This window comes from Oncorhynchus mykiss, chromosome 6 (genome assembly GCF_057628025.1).
Source record: "Oncorhynchus mykiss isolate SJ-2025 chromosome 6, ASM5762802v1, whole genome shotgun sequence".
NCBI classification, from domain to species: Eukaryota; Metazoa; Chordata; class Actinopteri; order Salmoniformes; family Salmonidae; genus Oncorhynchus; species Oncorhynchus mykiss.
In genome coordinates this window covers 81736951-81750257 of record NC_143027.1, presented here as the reverse complement: position 1 = coordinate 81750257, position 13307 = coordinate 81736951, and the positions used below count along the sequence as shown (strand labels likewise).

The 13307-nt window shown below is 40.5% G+C and overlaps 1 pseudogene across 1 annotated transcript; it reads left to right on the top strand.

Moving 5' to 3' along the window:
- The first annotated feature begins 6962 nt into the window (after positions 1–6962).
- On the top strand, positions 6963–9873 carry LOC149983125 (tripartite motif-containing protein 29-like; annotated as a pseudogene). Its single transcript, XR_016496964.1, has 2 exons — positions 6963–7657; positions 9466–9873. The product of XR_016496964.1 is annotated as a tripartite motif-containing protein 29-like (transcript).
- The last annotated feature ends 3434 nt before the right edge of the window (positions 9874–13307 follow it).

Sequence of the window (13307 nt, the reverse complement as noted above, 5' to 3'; positions counted from 1 at the left end):
GTGAATGCAGCGAAAATGTTTCTGGATCTGCTGAAAAATTCCTGTGAATGTTGTCTGAAGATGCAGTTCCCTTTCAGGCCCCAGATTTGAATGATAGTGTCCCGTTCTCCCAGGCTGTTGGCCTGGGATAGGATCAGATAGGGCCAAAGTAGTGAAATAGTGGTTTTAATGGGTGTAGAGTTAGTTGGTAGGGAATTTATTTTCTCTATCAAAGTGTAATTAATTCATATTACAGAATAGTAGGCTAAAATACAGCCAAAACAGTAGGTGGCGACATGCACCTATATCATTTGTTAGCAGACCGCCATAATACCAAAGAAAAATAAGTATGTGACATGGGGAAAGTCGGCCATCTTGTTTAGCAGCCTGACTCAGGTAGTGAAGTTCAGTGTCATCCTTCTCTTTTGAGTGAAAACACTACTGCGATCAATAGCCTTAGGCCGGTATTCCATCCAAACCATGTTATAGAGCAGGGCATTGCACTTGACCTTTAAAGGTCATTTATGCTTGAGCCAACATGCACATTGTTTTCCATGAATGCGATCTCCGCAAACGTCTGTAAAATTGCCTTTAAAAGTCACATTGTCAGTGTGTTACTCTATAACGCACCTTGGATTGTATCCCAGCCTAATTCAGTTGGAAATGTAACTGAATATGGTGTCAATTAGTTTAATTTGTTGTTGTTGTGAAAATGACAGTCATGCCTACACATATTTACAACAGTGGAAAGTATGGAAGCTATTTTATGGATTAGGATAAATGACTGTCCTTTTTATTCCTGGTAGATACCCCTCATTCCACACAATACCATGGTTATTGAGCCATGTGCACATGGTTCTGCACACTGTATAATGTTTGTTTATTCACACAAAACTGTTTCACTTAAGTACTACACACGGTGACCAGAAATTGACCCATATCCTCCCGCTGTGATATGAGCCAAACCCTCTTATAATGCATCATTACTGTAAATATTAAGGTCAAACATTCAAATGCACAACATCTTTAAACAGAAAGGACTTGGGTTCAAACAGTCTTGGTTTCCTTTCAAATACTTTAGCGGCACTTGATTGAGTTTTTCTGGCTTAATGGAACCAATGAAATCGTCCCAGAAGTCCAAACCCTGTGTCCTCTGCCCATCTGGCACTCCAGCCAAGCTCAATCAAACCCTCAATGTATTTGAAAGAAAAAAAATACTACTTGAAACCAGGTATAAAACACAGTGGGCCATAACCTAGCTGTCGGACTGCATTGAGTGCACATCCCAGCAATTCAGAGTGTCTCCATCCACAAGTCCATAAAAGGACAGTAATGTTAGAGAGCATGGCTCATTTAAAGATCCCTTGGTTTCTTTCTTTGGGGGAAAATTATAGCGAGTCAAGCACAAACCCCATGGTACTGCCTTTCCAACCATGATGCACCATTTCAGTGTGCAAAAAAAACCATGTCAATAATGATACATCTTTATGGCTGAATGTCGCTCTGTTTCGGATATTTGTTGCTGTGAGCGATACATTATTAAGTGGTGTCATTGTAATGTATGCGTCTGGGTGGTGGCGCGTCTGGTGTGTGTATGTGAAGAAATGTATTTGTTGGGATTGGAGGTGTCAAGAAAAATGTGAATCTGGTTGATGGGAAACTAGGCATCCTGACATCCAGATTGGGTATCTTAAAGTGAATGAGAATCTCTTTCTCTCTCGCGCGCTCTCTGTCTTTCTCTTTCTCTTTCTCTCTCTCTTCCTCTTTCTCTCTCTCTCATTCTCTCTATTGCAAAAGGTATGTACAAAAATATATAAAATCAAATACAAATTGAACGTTTTATGTAAGACTAATAATCTATTTCATATATGATATTCATATAGGATAAAAGTAAGATCCATTCTGTTTCCTGTGAAGACATAGCATGCAAATGGGGTGGTGAAATCTCTGACTTCCTCATGGTCAATCACACTAACTGCCCAACCAAAACAGTTTGTGCAATACCTTGCTGAAATGTAGACGAATGTCTCCAGGCATTCTGGAGAACCTTCTGCAACGCCAGGCGCTCCAGGCTTCTTTATGGACATAAGATTTTAATGCACCTTTTGTAATAATCAAAATATATGATTTTAATGCACTTTTTGCAATCTTCTTCTCTCCAGCAATTATCTCTTTGAAAGTATGTGAATATTCATTGCCACATGTTGGCCTCATCTCAACTTATCTTTGATGAAACAGTTGGCCTTGACTTATCCTAAGATGGCCGACAGACAACTACTACCCTCGTTTCTCTAATTTGATCCTGTTTGTCTTCAGTTAGCCTCACTATACAGTGTCTATAGATGTGGCTCCAATCTGCCTGAACACAGCCTGGGTCTCTTTTTCTCTCAACCCCTCTTATTACATCAGTGTTCTAGTGATGGTCTGGTGAGGGTCTGGTGATGGGACACAACAGGACCTGTGTGTTCACTAACGTCTGTCACACCCGTCATGCTGCCGGGGCTCCTGTCAAAGCAATGGAGACAGGAAGGACCAGACTGAGACTCTGTGTTAATCATGTTAAAGTAAGGAGAGGCTATCATACTGACTGTGGGGGCAGGGTTCCATCCTCTCACTGTCTGTCAGACTAACACTAATGTAGAGATCAAGGGGGAACCGCCATAGTGGAGCTTCAACATGCAAGCCTGTAGTTACAGGGCAAGTACACTGGCTCCTGTGCCATAAAAGTCCAGACTTCTTGGCAGAAGCTGTCACGTTCGCTGGAATAAATGTCGGACCAAAACGCAGCGGATGTTGAGTTCCACATTATTTATTAGAAAGTGAAACTAAGCAAAGACAAATAAACAATAAACTAACAACGAACCGTGACTACAGAGATGCTTCGTGCACTAACTCAAAACACAATATCCCACAAACACAGGTGGGAACAAACACTACTTAAATATGATCCCCAATTAGAGACAACGATTACCAGCTGCCTCTAATTGGGAATCATACAAATCACCAACATAGAAACATGAAAACTAGAACACCCACATAAGAAAGAATAAACTAGACTAACCCCCCCAGTCACGCCCTGACCTACTCCCCCATAGAAAATAAAGACTTTCTATGGTCAGGACGTGGCAGAAGCAGTATTGCGTCTACAGGAAGGTTATACTATTGCCTGCTTAGAATCAGAATGGACAGTCATTTCACGTTGTACGGATATAGTACAATTTTGATTTGTATCTTCGATTTTCATACAATCTGTACATATTTTAAGATTAATGAAACGTATATCATCATACAGAAACCCAGATTACAGTTAATGAACTGTTAGTTATTTTAAGTAGCTATGATATTGAGCAGGAGGAACAATTCAAAGAGCAGTATTTTTCAGTTTCTCCACCACTTTAGCAAGCAAAGTGTTTCTGCTCAGAACAGGTCTTGGGACAACGTGTCTGTCGGCACTCTGGGCAGCTGTAGACAGCCTTCAGATCATCCTGATCCCAACAGCCCTGAATACAGCCCATACAGTAGCTGTGTCCACAGGCAGTAGTCAGTGGATCCAGATACACTGCTGATTGGTGCGACAGTAAACCTCCAGCAGTTTGCCATGATGAGAGCAGATCTACTCCTGAAGACAGGCTGGCTTTAAGTTGTGTCATAGTACACAGCACATGTTATTCTTATTATATTTGTGTTTTGAACCAGGGTTTGTGTACACTTTTTGTACAGTGTTTCTTTGCAATTACATTGTTAAAAAACACTGAGGTAAAACAAGTTTATATTCTGGGTTCTGATGGGGTAAGACAGTTAAACTAAGCTCATGAGGCATCTATCAGTAATATTCTTCAAGAATCAATACCTTGCAGATGTATTCATACCCGTTGGAATTCTTCACATTTTATTGTACTACAAAGTGGGATTTAAATTGATTTAATTGTAATTGTTGGTCAACAATCTACACAAAATACTCTGTAATGTGAAAGTGGAATACATTTTTATTTTATTTTAAAGATGGTTAGAAATGAACTAAAATATAGTTGTTGCATGAGTATTCAGCTCCCTGAGTCAATACATGTTAGAAACACCTATGGCAGCGATTATAGATTTGAGTCTTCTTGGGTATGTCTCATAATGCTTCATGCTCTGTCAAGATGTTGGGGGTCATGGCTACACAGCGATTTTCAAGTCATGCCATAGATTTTCAAGCAGATTTAAGAAAAAAACTGTAACTTGGCCACTCAGGAACATTCACTGTCTTCTTGGTAGGCAACTCCAGTGTATATTTGGCCTTGCGTTGTAGGTTATTGTCCTGCTGAAAGGTGAATTCCTCTCCCAGTGTCTGGTGTAAAGCAGACTGAAGAAGGTTTTCCTCTAGAATTTTGCCTGTGCATAGATCCATCCCGTTTCTTCTTATCCTGAAAAACTCCAAAGTATTTGCTGATGTCAAGCATACCCATACCATGATGCAGCCACCACCATGCTTGAAAATAAGGAGGCAGTTACTCAGTGGTGTGTTGGATTTGCATCATAAATAGGGCTTTGCATTTAGTGCATTTAGTGTTTTTTTGCAGTATTACTTTAGTGCCTTGTTGGATAAAAGATGCATGTTTTGGAATATTCTGTATATTTGTATTCTTCTTTTCACTCCGTCGTTTACGTCATGATTGTGGAGTCACTACAATGTTGTTGATCCATCCTCAGTTTACTCTGTAAATATTTTAAAATCACCAATGGCCTCATGGTGACGTCCCTGAGCAGTTTCACTCCTGTCCTTCAGCTCAGTTCAGAAGAATGACTGTATCTTTGATGTGTCTTGGTGGTTTAATAAATAATCCACAGCATCATTATTACCTTGACCATGCTTAAAGAGATATTCAATGTCTGATTTGTTATTGTTACCCATCTACCAATCATTGCCTTCCTTTATGAGGCTTTCAAAAAGCTCCCTGGTCTTTGTAGTTGAATCTATGCTTGAAATTCAATACTTGACATACTAATGTTGTATGTGTGGGGGACAGAGGAAGGGTAAGAAATTATATCCTTTATTATTTCACACAGAGTGAGTCCATGTATCTTATCTTTAAAAAAAATTGAATTTATCTTCCACTTTGACATTACAGTGTATTTTAAGATTTGTGCGTATTGTTGGTCTCCGATGCTAGGCTTGGTTGACTGCAGTATGTGGACAGCTTTCACTTCTGTTGATAACTTCATTGCTTCCTTCTCACAGTAGCTCTCCAGCTGCCTCTTGAGTTCTGAGACAGATTCCTTCACTGTCTTAAAATCACAACCTTGGTTAAGGATGGTGGCATGTAACTCTTCAGACACAGGGGGGGGGGGGGGTACTATGGTCTTTGAACCTCTGAAGGAACTGGATGTTGTCCTCAGTGTGTGAGAACTGCTCCATCTCAGCATGTCTCCTCCTGAGCTCAGTCACTTCCTGCTCCAGTTGCTCCAGGAGTCCTTCAGCCTGACTCACTTCATCCTTCTCCTGGGCTCTGATCAGCTCCTTCACTTCAGAGTGCCTTCTCTCAATGGAGAGAATCAGCTCAGTAAAGATCTTCTCATTGTCGTTCACTGCTGCCTGTGCAGAGCGCTTTTAAGATACACAGAGAAAGAGACGGTGGATTCATTTCAACCAGCCCACTCAATCGGCTTTCACCAGGACCCCAATATGTAAATATTATACACATGCATTAGACATGTATATATTTATATATATACTTCAAATATAAACAAAATAAGTTCCTTAGCGGGAAAAATTAAGTTATTCTAAAAATAGAAATAATAAAATGATTAGACAAATGTCAAATAGAATAACCTGTAGCTCACAGTGATGTTGTAAGGAATCCACCAGAAATGTAAAAGTAATTATTGGTTTATTATAATATAATTAACCTTTTTAACCACGTAATTTTTAAGTGAATATCAGATGGATATTATAGCAGACTTAAAAATAGAGTTACCAATGCAAGAAAACATCTCTCCTGATACTAGTGTTCCTGTTTGTAACGGCTCTCCTCTTCGTCTGATGATGAGGAATAGGAATCATCGGACCAACACACCGCGTGGTAAGTGTTCATAGTGAATTTAATTAAATAAACTGAACACTGAATGACAAAAGAGAGTGAACGACACAAAACAGTCCTGTAAGGTGAAAAAAACACAAAACAGGAAACAACAACCCACAAACACAGGTGGGAACAGGCTACCTAAGTATGGTTCTCATCATAGACAACGATTGACAGCAGCCTCTGATTGGGAACCATACCGAGCCAAACACATAGAAATACAACACACAGAACAAAACATAGGATGAAAAACATAGAATGAAAAACATAGAATGCCCACCCCAACTCTCGCCCAGACCAAACCAAAATAGAGACGTAAAAAAGGAACTAAGGTCAGGACGTGACACTGTTACTAGGGTATTCCATCTGTTTTAAGGTCCATTCTCTTTCACCTCTCTAGGGTATCTGAATAGTTATACCGCCATCCCATTTCCCCAGTGAACTATGCAGAAAGAACTGTGTCTCTGACTTCCCCCTACCCCTGCATTGAGTCTATTGACTTTTCACCAGTATAACTCTTCCCATGCTGTGCTGTAGTAGCACAGAGCAGGTCAGTAGTGTGTGTATTCCGTCTATTGGAGATCAGGACGTACATAATCCTCTGTTGAGTCATGAAAGACACTGACCAGGAGGATTGGGACCTCTGCTCTGCACTAAGGCAAAACTCAAAGCCAGCCAGTCTTCAGGAGTAGATCTGCTCTCATCATGACAAACTGCTGGAGGTTAACTGTCGTACCGATTAGCAGTGTATCTGTTGTCTGTGTAAGATGGATCAACATAAAGGCCATGATGAAACAGTCTCAGCCAGAGAAGAAAAGACAGAGACACAGGGGCAGGATAACTCAAATGCCCCCCTGTAGGCACTGACTGAACATTGCACTCTGCACACACATAGAAGCAGGAAGTTACATAATAGCCATGTGGCAGCCACTCCTATTCCTCAGCACAAACAAGGAAAACTAAAGTTATCTCTCCTATTTGGCAGCACAGTTTGTTAGTGTGCCGTATCAAAATGGCAGAGGCATTTTTTAAAGATCTACTGAAGGATCCGGTAACTACTGCCTGTGGACACAGCTACTGTATGGGCTGTATTCAGGGCTGTTGGGATCAGGATGATCTGAAGGCTGTCTACAGCTGCCCAGAGTGCCGACAGACAAGTTGTCCCAAGACCTGTTCTGAGCAGAAACACTTTGCTTCAAGCTACTTTTCCTGCACATTGTTATGCTGAACCTGGAAACGTGGAGTGTGATTCTTGCACTGGCTGTTGTTGACAAGAATAGACCTATTCAGTTCATACCCAAATCCTGTCTGGTGTGTCTGGCCTCTTACTGTGAGACTCACCTCCAGCCTCACTATCAATCTCCTGCCTTTAAGAAGCACAACCTGGTCGAAGCCTCCACACAACTACAGGAGAAGATCTGCTCTCATCATGACAAACTGCTGGAAGTTTACTGTGTATGATAGATAAACATAAAGGCCATGATACAGTCTCAGCTACAAGAGAAAGGACTGAGAAACAGAAGCAGGTGAGGGGAAATCAACAGAAATCCCTGCAGAGAATCCAGAAGATAAAGAAGGAGATGCAGAAGCTGAGACAGGCTGTGGACTCTCTGAAGGTGAGTGTTGGGACCATCTACATAGAGAGCAATAGTAATGGCATCTTTTTGTAGGCACTAACTCCGCCAGGTTCGTTGGACAAAACCTAAGGAAAAATTAATGTAGGGATTTGTATAAGTTCTAAAAAATAATGTCTGTGGTAAACAGACTTAGGTTAAGTTTAGTTCATCTTCATAAGCTAACTTCACTTTTTGGGAATTTAAGCCTTTATGTAGTCATAAAAAGCACGTAAAGGCTTCATAAAAGTTAATGTTAACTGACTAGTATTGTCTCATAGAACAAAACTATCACATTTCAGGTATGACCTAGATGCAGACAAGGTCGAAGAAAAAAGTTAATACAGGTATAAATACCCAGGGGATAATGGGGAAGATGGGCGACACCTGGAGGGGGGTGGAGACGTGCACAAAGACAGGTGAAACAGATCAGGGTGTGACAAAAACCTGTAACATCTCCTAAGTCTGTGCTAACCTCAAACCTTATTTTCGGCGTTTATTCTTTCCGCAGTAATTTTCCCCATAGGAAAGACTGAACAAACCAGAGGTAACTCATTTCCGCGTTTTTAAAACAAGCTGGGGAGCTCTATTAGACTTAAGCAATAAGGCCTGAGGAGTTTCGGTATATTGGCCAATATATCACGCCTAAGGGCTGTTTTTAGGCATAACTGTCAGTGGGGAGCTTGGATACAGGCCTTAGTGGTGGTATATTGGCCATATACCACAAACCCCTGAGGTGCCTTATTGCTATTATAAATAGGTTACCATCATAAATATAACAATAAACAAGTCGTTTTGTGTCATACCCGTGGTATATTGTCTGAATGAAATACACGGCAGGAATGCTGTTTCAGCCAATCAGCATCCAGGAACCAAACTATCTGGTTAATAGATATGTATTTTATTCGGGACAGAAACAAGGAAAATATAACATTAACACATTGAATCATTAACCGTCAGATGCATTGCACCATCAAGCTTTAGCAATGTGCTGATTTGCAGCATCAGTCCCACTCTCTAGATTTGCTTTAAAAAAGTTATAAAGAACAGTTATAACTAATCAACAAAAGAATGGTTCACAAGCGGTTACATCCTTGCTGTTCTATAAAACCAGTTTTTCACTTTCTGTGGGAATTCATGCATACTAGGCACACATTTATAGTATAAATATACAGTATATGTCTATGTACACTGAGTGTACATTAGGAACACCTGCTCTTTCCATGACATAGACTGACCAGGTGAATCCAGGTGAAAGCTATGATCCCTTATTGATGTCACTTGGTAAATCCACTTCAATCAGTGTAGATGAAGGGGAGGAGACAGGTTAAATAAGGATTTTTAAGCCTGTAGAAAATGGAGACATTAATTGTGTATGTGTGCCATTCAGAGGGTGAATGATCAAGACAAAATATTTAAGTGCCTTTGAATGGGGTATGGTAGTAGGTGCCAGTTGCACCAGTTTGAGTTGATGGGTTTTTCACACTCAACAGTTTCCCATGCATATCAAGAATGGTCCACCACCCAAAGGACATCCAGCCAACTTGACACAACTGTGGGAAGCATTGGAGTCAATATGGGCCAACATCCCTGTGGAACGCTTTAGACACCTTGTAGAGTCCATGCCCCAACAAATTGAGTCTGTTCTGAGGGCAAAAGGTGGTGCAACTCAATATTAGGAATGGTGTTCCTAATGTTTTGTACACTCAGTGTATTAAGTCTATAATATTTACATGTCCGGGGTGAGTGAGTGGGCTGGTTGAAATGTATCCATCTTCCTTTTCTGTGTATCTTAACAACGATCTGCACAGGCAGCAGTGGACGACAGTGAGAAGATCTTTACTGAGCTGATTCTCTCCATTGAGAGAAGGCACTCTGAAGTGAAGGAGCTGATCAGAGCCCAGGAGAAGGATGAAGTGAGTCAGGCTGAAGGACTCCTGGAGCAACTGGAGCAGGAAGTGACTGAGCTCAGGAGGAGACATGCTGAGATGGAGCAGTTCTCAAACACTGAGGACAACATCCTGTTCCTTCAGAGGTTCAAAGACCATAGTACCCCCCCCCCCCCCCCCCCCCGTATCTGAAGAGTTACCTGCCACCATCCTTGTGATTTTAAGACAGTGAAGGAATCTGTCTCAGAACTCAAGAGGCAGCTGGAGAGCTACTGTGAATAGGAAGCGGTGAAGATATCGGCAGAAGTCAATGCTGTCCCCATACTGCAGTCCCACCCCAGAGAAGAGTGAGCTTCAAGCAGGCCTAAACCACAGCGTTTCACAAGACCACCATCGTCCAACAACTTAACTTCTGATAAGCTGGTGGTATGTGAACCTTTTGACATGAACAGTTTTCTGCATCTCTTACGGAGCATGAAAGAAATGAAATGTATCCGTAAAGGGTTAACTGACCAGTTGGAGAATGATATCACTTACAGTAAGGCTTCTATCTTCGCCCTTCACTTTTCCCCGTGTTTTGGAAATTCATATGAAATGTTTGTTCTGCCCATTCTGCAGGCAATACTATAGCTTCCCCTTAGACAATACTTCTCCCGAGAGGTCTTGACATTTAGGCCACATATATTGATAAAAAGGTTCAGAGTATCTCTGATTCATTGGTAACAAGGCATTTAATAAGAAAAGACCTTGCAGAAGGTAAGCTGATGCTGAAACGTTGGTGGTTTACCCAATAAATGACTGGGAGTTTATACAAAGAGTCTCTCTTTATTTTTAACTAATTTAACAAGGCCTGCTTTGCTTGGATTGCACAGCCCTCGGATATTGAGGTTTGTGACTTGGATAATATGGTTATTCAATTTTCAAAGCCATTTCTACAGCACAGATACATGTGGCAAAATGAATTACATTGTGTTATTCATTTCCATAGGGTGTGATAAGCCAGTCTTTCGTAAACATTGTAATGGAATTAAAGAAGACTGTTAGTACGTCCCAAATAGGGGAGAGGGAATAGGATACCATTTGCGACAAAGCCGGTAATTCAATGCCATGTAGAGTCTAATTAGGTTAATGAGTTTTAATGTAATCTCGGAAAGCCAGAACCATAATCTTGTGTAACTGCGTCACAAACAACTGTCAACAAAGAGAAGTTTTAATACAGCAGAATTTATTCAGGAAAAGATAGACCCTTAGCTCTTCTTGTCTAATGTTTTAAAGTTTACATAATAGTCATTTAACCAAATGATATGGAATTATACAAAATAAATACTTAAGGAAAGCAGATTTTGTCCTCTGCTGGTGGTGAAGGTAAATGTACACTCAGCTGGTGGTGAAGGTAAATGTATACTCAGCTGGTGGTGAAGGTAAATGTACACTCAGCTGGTGGTGAAGGTAAATGTACACTCAGCTGGTGGTGAAGGTAAATGTACACTCAGCTGGTGGTGAAGGTAAATGTACACTCAGCTGGTGGTGAAGGTAAATGTACACTCAGCTGGTGGTGAAGGTAAATGTATACTCAGCTGGTGGTGAAGGTAAATGTACACTCAGCTGGTGGTGAAGGTAAATGTACACTCTGCTGGTGGTGAAGGTAAATGTACACTCAGCTGGTGGTGAAGGTAAATGTACACTCAGCTGGTGGTGAAGGTAAATGTATACTCAGCTGGTGGTGAAGGTAAATGTACACTCAGCTGGTGGTGAAGGTAAATGTACACTCTGCTGGTGGTGAAGGTAAATGTACACTCAGCTGGTGGTGAAGGTAAATGTACACTCAGCTGGTGGTGAAGGTAAATGTACACTCAGTTGCTGAGAATGTCCTAATATTGGATTTATGGTATACATTTTTTACTGTTCATTTGGGATGGCAAGGCCTCCTGGTGTACATCTACCTACGCAATAAATGACGTGCATATGACCTTCACTCTTTAGATAAGGTTTGAGATCTGAAAAACTTTGACAAATGTAAATTATCCCTTTAAAAGGTTTTAACTATGCCTTTTAATCACAAGTCACGATGAACATTTTATAGAAAGTATTATCTCACACGTCGATCTGAGATTAAACAAACATTATGTATTAATATACCTGTTAGAGTTGGTTTCCCATCATGCACTGCCTTTCAATGTTCCAATGTACTCTCAGAGCAAACGTTAAACCATTCAAATGACACCTGCCGGGCTCTAATGAAAGTAACTTAGGCAAATGATCCGTCAGGTACTGTATAGCCTCTGTGTCTAAAAAGTAATTTAATACCCTTCTGTACTATCATAGTGAGCAGATTGAGCTTTGAAATAACAAAGAATGCATCCATTTGAAAAATCCAATTGGATTTGAAAGTGCATGGACTGTAGGCATTTTTAATACATTTCCCTTTCTTGTTTCTTCGATAGCATAGATAGGAAGAATTTTCATGTGATTGTGCCTGTGGGAGAAACCTCTGTTCACAGTGTGACATAAATGCAATATAGAGCACCTTAGATTACAAATATGTATGTGAGGTATGATGCCACAACAGGGTGGCTCAGCAAGGTCATCTTTCATATTTTATGGTTTGTGTCTTTTAGTGTGTTTCACAGATGTAATAATTTGTCAGCTATCCCAGTCCACCTGAGGGGAACAACAGTAAAGAGGAGAAATAGGCTTCATATCTTACACTGATGAGGTAATAGACTAAGACTACAGCACATAGCTTTAAGATTGGTAGGCAATTAAGGAATGATGATCTTAATGCTGAACATGATCTTTAGGTTTTTGGGAAACTCACCCCTGACCAGTACGAGCCAACATTCTTTTGATTGTGTTTCCTGGTCCGGATCCTTATTGTTTTTTTAATAAAAGCTAGTTGGTTTTTACACAGTCACTCCATTGAGTGATATTTTACCACTCTATGGCCGAGGTATTCAACCAGGGGTCCGCGAAAATATGAATAAAAAAACTAAACATATTTCAATGTTTTTATGAATATCTCTAGTAACAACAGAACACATTTTGACTTGCATACCTACAGTAGAAAATAAGAGAATATCTTATTTCTCAACTCCTAATATTGACCAAATTACTCGTTGGAGTCAATACACTCACTGCAGTATCTAACATAGGCTTTGAAAAAGCACGCGTGAGAGGGCTGCTGGTAAGCTTTCTTGACTTGAACATCCATTTTTGCCAACACATTTGTTTAACCAGCTATAACTGCTCTTAGTTGAAATGTGTTTGGAGTTACCTTTCTAGCTAATAGACTGTTAGAGTTTACACTTCCTCTTCCAATTATAACACAGATAGAAGTCGGAGACAGATGTTACAACGGATGTATAAATCTGAAGCTTCCATTTAGAACATCCACTCACCACCAAATATGGTGATGAGAGGAAGTCCCCTGGCGTGAAGTGGGAGATGGAGCTAGATTAAATTTGGCCAAATATTCTGCAAGTGTTTTCTGCTCCCAAAACTATAATCTGTTGTGAACAGAGTGCACTGTTTTGTAGACTTGACCCTTTCTAAAAGTTAGGGAAAAAATGTTTTTGGAGTGATGTGGCTAGTGGAGTTACTGCACATGCACACTTCAGAGAGTAGGCTTTCCATAATGGAAATATGTGTAAGGGCGTTCGTCTGTAGGAGGAAGAGAAGCGGACCAAAGCGCAGCGTGGTGGTTATTCATGTTTTAATAAATCACTACACATGAACAAACTAACAAAACAAGAAATGTGAAAACG